Source organism: Mercurialis annua, linkage group LG6, assembly GCF_937616625.2.
Source record: "Mercurialis annua linkage group LG6, ddMerAnnu1.2, whole genome shotgun sequence".
NCBI classification, from domain to species: Eukaryota; Viridiplantae; Streptophyta; class Magnoliopsida; order Malpighiales; family Euphorbiaceae; genus Mercurialis; species Mercurialis annua.
The window spans coordinates 39,617,703-39,623,535 of NC_065575.1; positions in this window are offsets into that span (position 1 = coordinate 39,617,703).

Sequence of the window (5,833 nt, forward strand, 5' to 3'; positions counted from 1 at the left end):
CTACAATGTTATTATTGTATATAAATGAACCTTTTGCACATTTGGGGTTCAAATCACCGAGTCTTGCTGGCAACTACCTACTCTCTAGTCACACCGATTCCTTCGACATACATGACTTATACTGCGACTGGTAATTCCGATGGATTTTCCAATGTAGTCTGGATCATACATGACCATGACGAGCTTGTGAAAACTGAATTGTTCTGGAGCTTAGTTGTTGCTGCGTTAGTAGCACAGCACTTGATTAAATCAACTTTTTCGTTTCGAAAACTTGATATTTTAGATAAAAAATACTGTATTTTTTACATAGAAAACTTCAAAATAATATTGTTTCGATGTGTACATGTTTAAGTGTTCTATTTCTATTTGTGTCCGTGCTGCATAGATGGCTACTTTTTAGTCCATGCTACTTGGAAGTTAGTAGAGTGAGCCTGAGCTAATATGGCTGTGGGTAACAAATAGTAAGTTGATATGTAATAGTGAAGGGACCAAATATATACTCACCAGGGTCCAGAAGAAAGGCTATAGAGACTGGTGGAGAGAGTATTTGATACTGGTGTTAGATTAAGATTTCCAAAAATCAAATAGTCTTGAATGGATAACCCAAGGGTCTAATCACCCAAAAGACTCTAATCTATAACAAATATAAAAGTGTATTCGCGGGGGGAACACTTTCGTTCACGGACAAAAATACCCTCTACAGATTTTATCCAAGTTGATATTCCTAATTGTGACATATAAGAATATTTGTGCTTAACCAATAGAAAGCTGACATTCCTAATTCATAAAGGAAACATATTAAAAATAATTATAACAGTAGCTATCATTATGTATTAAATTTCTAATCTTAAAAGGAATTGTGCAACAACTATCATTATGTGTTAAATTCCTAATTCTAATAGAAATTGCACAGATATATCATTATATATAAAAGAATATGACGAGTTTCATTAATATTAAATAATCATTTTATAATATTTGTGTTAAAGTTTGTGTTAAAATTTTGATATTTTTGATATTTATTAGTTATTTACTATGAAAAATAATATAAATTTGTTTCAATCATATTATCATTTTTTAATAACAACAATATCAAAAATTAAATCTAATGCTTAATTCTAACTTTTAACATCCAATAAAAGAAATTATAATTTTATAAAATAATTCAACAAAACAAATAAAAATATACAAGTCTAATAAAATTTAAATAATAATATATTATTAAAAAAATATACAATTATAATATTAAATAACGGGTTATATAGATATTGTTAACGTGCGTAGCACGTGGCCAAAAAAACTAGTCCTAAAAAAAATTGAATTGTCAATTATTAGAATTACTCCTTAATTCTAGTATTTAACTCATGCTCTGTCTCATAAAGAAGAGCAATTTAGGGCTAGAATAATAAATCATCTTCTCTTTATATATCATCAATGCCACCCTAATGTATATACTTATAAAGAAGATTGATTGATTTGTGCCCATAACTTGACAACTCATTAAAATAAAGGGTATGTAATGATCTTCATCTCCTCATATTGAAGATTAAGACAGCCTATAAGTACTGTTAGAATAAAATTATCTTGCTCTAATTAGTTTGGACAACTAATTTGAAGATATTTGATACATGCAAAGCATTAGTTAATGACCCCAGTGTTGATTAAATCACTTTTGAGCACATGATGCTGAGTATAAAGAACATTCTATTAGTAGCAGAACAAATAAAAGGATGTAGTAACTTGCAAGAAAGCATTAATTCCAACTTTCCCCCTAAGGAGATGGTGACGAGATATATTTTACATCCCAAAGAGGCTATAATTGGAAATAACATTAAAGAAAAATTCGAGTAAAGAGTCAATTCGGTTTTTGAGCTGGTGACTTAAGGTCATATAATTCACTCTATGTTCTCTGATCAATTGAGAACGATACTCTATGTTTCTAGATCAATTAAAGATAAAATTGCACAATAATAAGAAAGTTCGGGGACCGAAATAATTTAATTTTATCTTTAACTGTCCGCAGTTGACTAACATTTCCGAAAGTGATTTATTTGACGCTGAATCACAACTAGTTCAAGGGCCGGATGATTTTTTACTTAAAAATTTTATGAACTGCAGATAAATCACAAACAACATATTGCAATAAGTAGCATGCCAAATATTCATAAAAAGAAAGTTGCATACCGAATAGGGAGAGCAAACGGTCAGTTAAACTGAATTAATCTATCAATTTTGCAAAGTTTGTTAAATCTTTTATTTAATTTGGTTGGTTCGTTTGATAAAAAAAGTAGTTGTAGTTAAAAGTTTTAAAAATTCAGTTAATTGAATTAACCAAATTTTTTTTATTCATTATATTTTTACCGGTTTATAAATTTAGTTGTCTAATTCAATCGGTTCGTTTTTTCTATTTAAGATTTGACTTATTTGATTTTACTTATTTCAATCGGTTAAGTTAAATAGATAAAATAACTCGATTAATTTAATCTTTATAACTGGCTATTTGCTCACGTGGTCGTTTATTACAGAATCGAAAATTCCAAAATTGAATTAACTGATAGACTAAATGCTCAAAACCGCCAACCAAATAAGAAACTCAATAGAAACCGAACTGACAAAAAAAGAAGAAAATATACAAAATCGAACTGAACCAAATAGTTTGGTTTGATTAAAACTGACAAAACAAATTTTAAATCTATTCAGATGGTTTAGTTAATTTGAATAATCTTAATCCTAAACCAAATCAATAACCAAAACATTATCAAAATTGAACCGATCGAGTCCAAATTTATAACCGAACGAAATTGATCGAAAGTCATCAATTCGGTTAGTTAATTTGGTCGATCGGATGTCTGCTCACCCCTAACTTGAATGGCATGAGAGGCAGGGGAATTTTGAGTAGCTAAGGTAATGCCCTTTCATGAGCCATCATAGTTTGGTGGGTTCAAAAGAAATGAGGCACCACCACCACCATATTTAGGAGTGCACTGCTTTCATCATTCCTTGGAAATGCTACTTTGCCCCACTCCTTTTTATAACAATCAATAAACAAACAAAAAATAGGAAATACGGAAAATTATACAACACAACCGTTACGCTATAGCATTCATGCAACAAATTAATAGTGCGTTAGTTATGTGCAAAATTGAATAATAAAAAAAGAAAATTAAAAGATTATCTATCGAAAATGCTCATTGATTTGAAATGACGTGGCGCAACAGTTGTATGGGATAAACACTTAAAAAAATACATATAGTTCATAAAGATTCTTGATTAAGGTTTAAACTTTAAACCAAAAAAGCTTAACAAGAACCACTTAGCTGCAAACTCATAAACATAACATAACAAACTGGCAATTAAGTTTGGTCTCTTAACAAACTGTCATTGCTTCAATACAAAGGCTTTTTAAACCTTTTGCTTATGCAGTTTTAATAAATTTTGTGTTGAGAATTTGATGAGTTTTGCTTTCCAGTTGGGACATGGAGGATAAATATTACTATTATATCCCAAGTATCTTTTGACATTTTGGCCAGCCAGTAAGGGTAATAATTGCAATCATGGTATTTGCTTTCTTCCTTTTCTTTTCAACTTTTTCCAATAACATGGCCACTGTTTTTATTCTTTTTACTAAGTTCTAATGTTGGAGTTTAAAATATATAAGTATCAAATTTATAGTTGTGATTATTGGTACTTGGTAAAATGATGAGTAATGTTCATTGACAACTTTTATCTCTCTTTCATTATGTAATCTCTAAACTTTAATTTATAAATTTATTCTCTTTCAACTTCTATATATATTAAACTTTCTTGCATTGAATAATTTAAATTTCTTGCATTTTTGTTTGGTTTGATTTTTCAGAATTCTAAAAAAATGAAAATTTTCAGAATATTAAAAATATTAACATGACATATTTCTTACATCGAATAATTACTAGATTCGTCAACTTTCTTAACTGAAAAAAATGGATTAGAATCCTTTCAATTTGATTGAACATCGCGTATCATGTTCAATCAATTTATACTTTTCGTTATAAAAATAAATGGTGTAGATTAGAAAAGTTATAATTCTCTTTTTTAGAGAAAAAAATTTAAATTATGTTAAATTAATTTATACCGTCCATTTTTATAAAAAAAATAGCAATATATAGCTGGTAGTTAAAGAGTTATTGCTTATCCTAGTACATAGTTTGGAAGTTGCCCATATATGGAAATCTTAATCTTTATACTTGAGTTAGTTACAAAACATTTGTATTTATTCACTTTACCTAACTTAGGATCCTCTTATTAACCTCAACTACTCCATCAAATCTATAATCTACTCTTTAAGTAATGCCATTTTTAGGAATTATTACTGCAGTTTCTGTACATAAATGTGCCACTTTTATATGATGTGGCTTCCCATCTTTACAACATTAATTAATTAATTTACTCATTTCTGCTACACAAAGTTGCATTTGTAATTTCATGATTTCAATCATTTTGCAAACCTAAGAGTCATATTTAGTGGGTTCACCAACATGTGAGAGCAATTACCACTTTTTTTTTTTTTTAAAAAAAGAAAGTTTAGTTGTTGAAATACTGATTGATGAATATTTAAAAAATTAAAAATTTATAAATCTATTTCAATTTGATAATTTCATTGCATTTTATTAATCAGCTTAATCATATCAATCTTTTACATCAATACAATACAGATTACATTTTTTTAAGCTTTAAACCTTTTTTTAATCTTTTGCTTCAATTTAAAATTAAATTTTGATGATGTTTATAACAATTTTGAATTGAAAACTGAATTTTACAATTTTAAAAATGAATTTTAATTAATGAATTTATATAGTAAATTTACTGAAAAATGAAAAAAAAAATCAAATTGAGATATATTTATAAAAATTAAAAAATATTTGAATTTTTAGTACCATTAAACTTAAAAAAACTCAAAGATGATCCATCTTATATTGGGTCGTTTTAGCAATTAATTACATTCTGCCTCACTACAAATTAGGAATGATTAGCACAAGTGCCAAAATATGAGGGAGAATTTTGTTTGTTATGCAAAATTTAAGGGAGTATGTAATAGTGTTGTTGGGAGTGAGAAAATTAATATTTGGCCAAAATAAAAGGGCATTTGGGAGCTTTTCTGGAACCCACAAAAGTTTTTAATTCTTGAATTGTTATTTCATTCCGGCTGCATCACCCTGCAATAAAGAACAATTTTATTAAGATTATTTCTTCAATAAAACATCCAAGTGTCAACACAATCACAGTCTTGTTTGGCAGTCAAATTTTAAATTATAGAAAAAGAAAAATAAATGAAAAATCATAAGAAAAAAAATAGTAGCAAAATATTCATTTATCTTGACATTTAAATATCGCTCAGCTCGTCTTCCATGAAAGACGAGCCGAGAAGATCTGCTTATAGAGGCGTAGTCAGAAATTAAAATTAAGCTATTTTCTTGATTAAAATGTAAAAATTAAAATTTGTGAAAACTAAAAAGGTCAATACGTAACATTTTTTAAGTAATTTGTTCAAATTAAAATAAATTTTATATAAAAAATTGTTTACTTATAGAAAATAAGAAGGTGAAATGCCTCTCTTGTGAGAGTGTTTATACCATGTATTGGTCGTATCATGTCATATTTACAACAAGTCAATGAACATTTGCGATAATTTTTTTTAATTATTATTTACTTTTAAAATCATTAAAAATTCCACGTGGCTAACGCACAATTGATTTATTACACGAATAATATGGCGCTACAATTATATCAGATAATTTTTTCCTCATGTGATGTATGTGACTGCACCATTTTCTGCTTATGAGCATATATGCTCAGC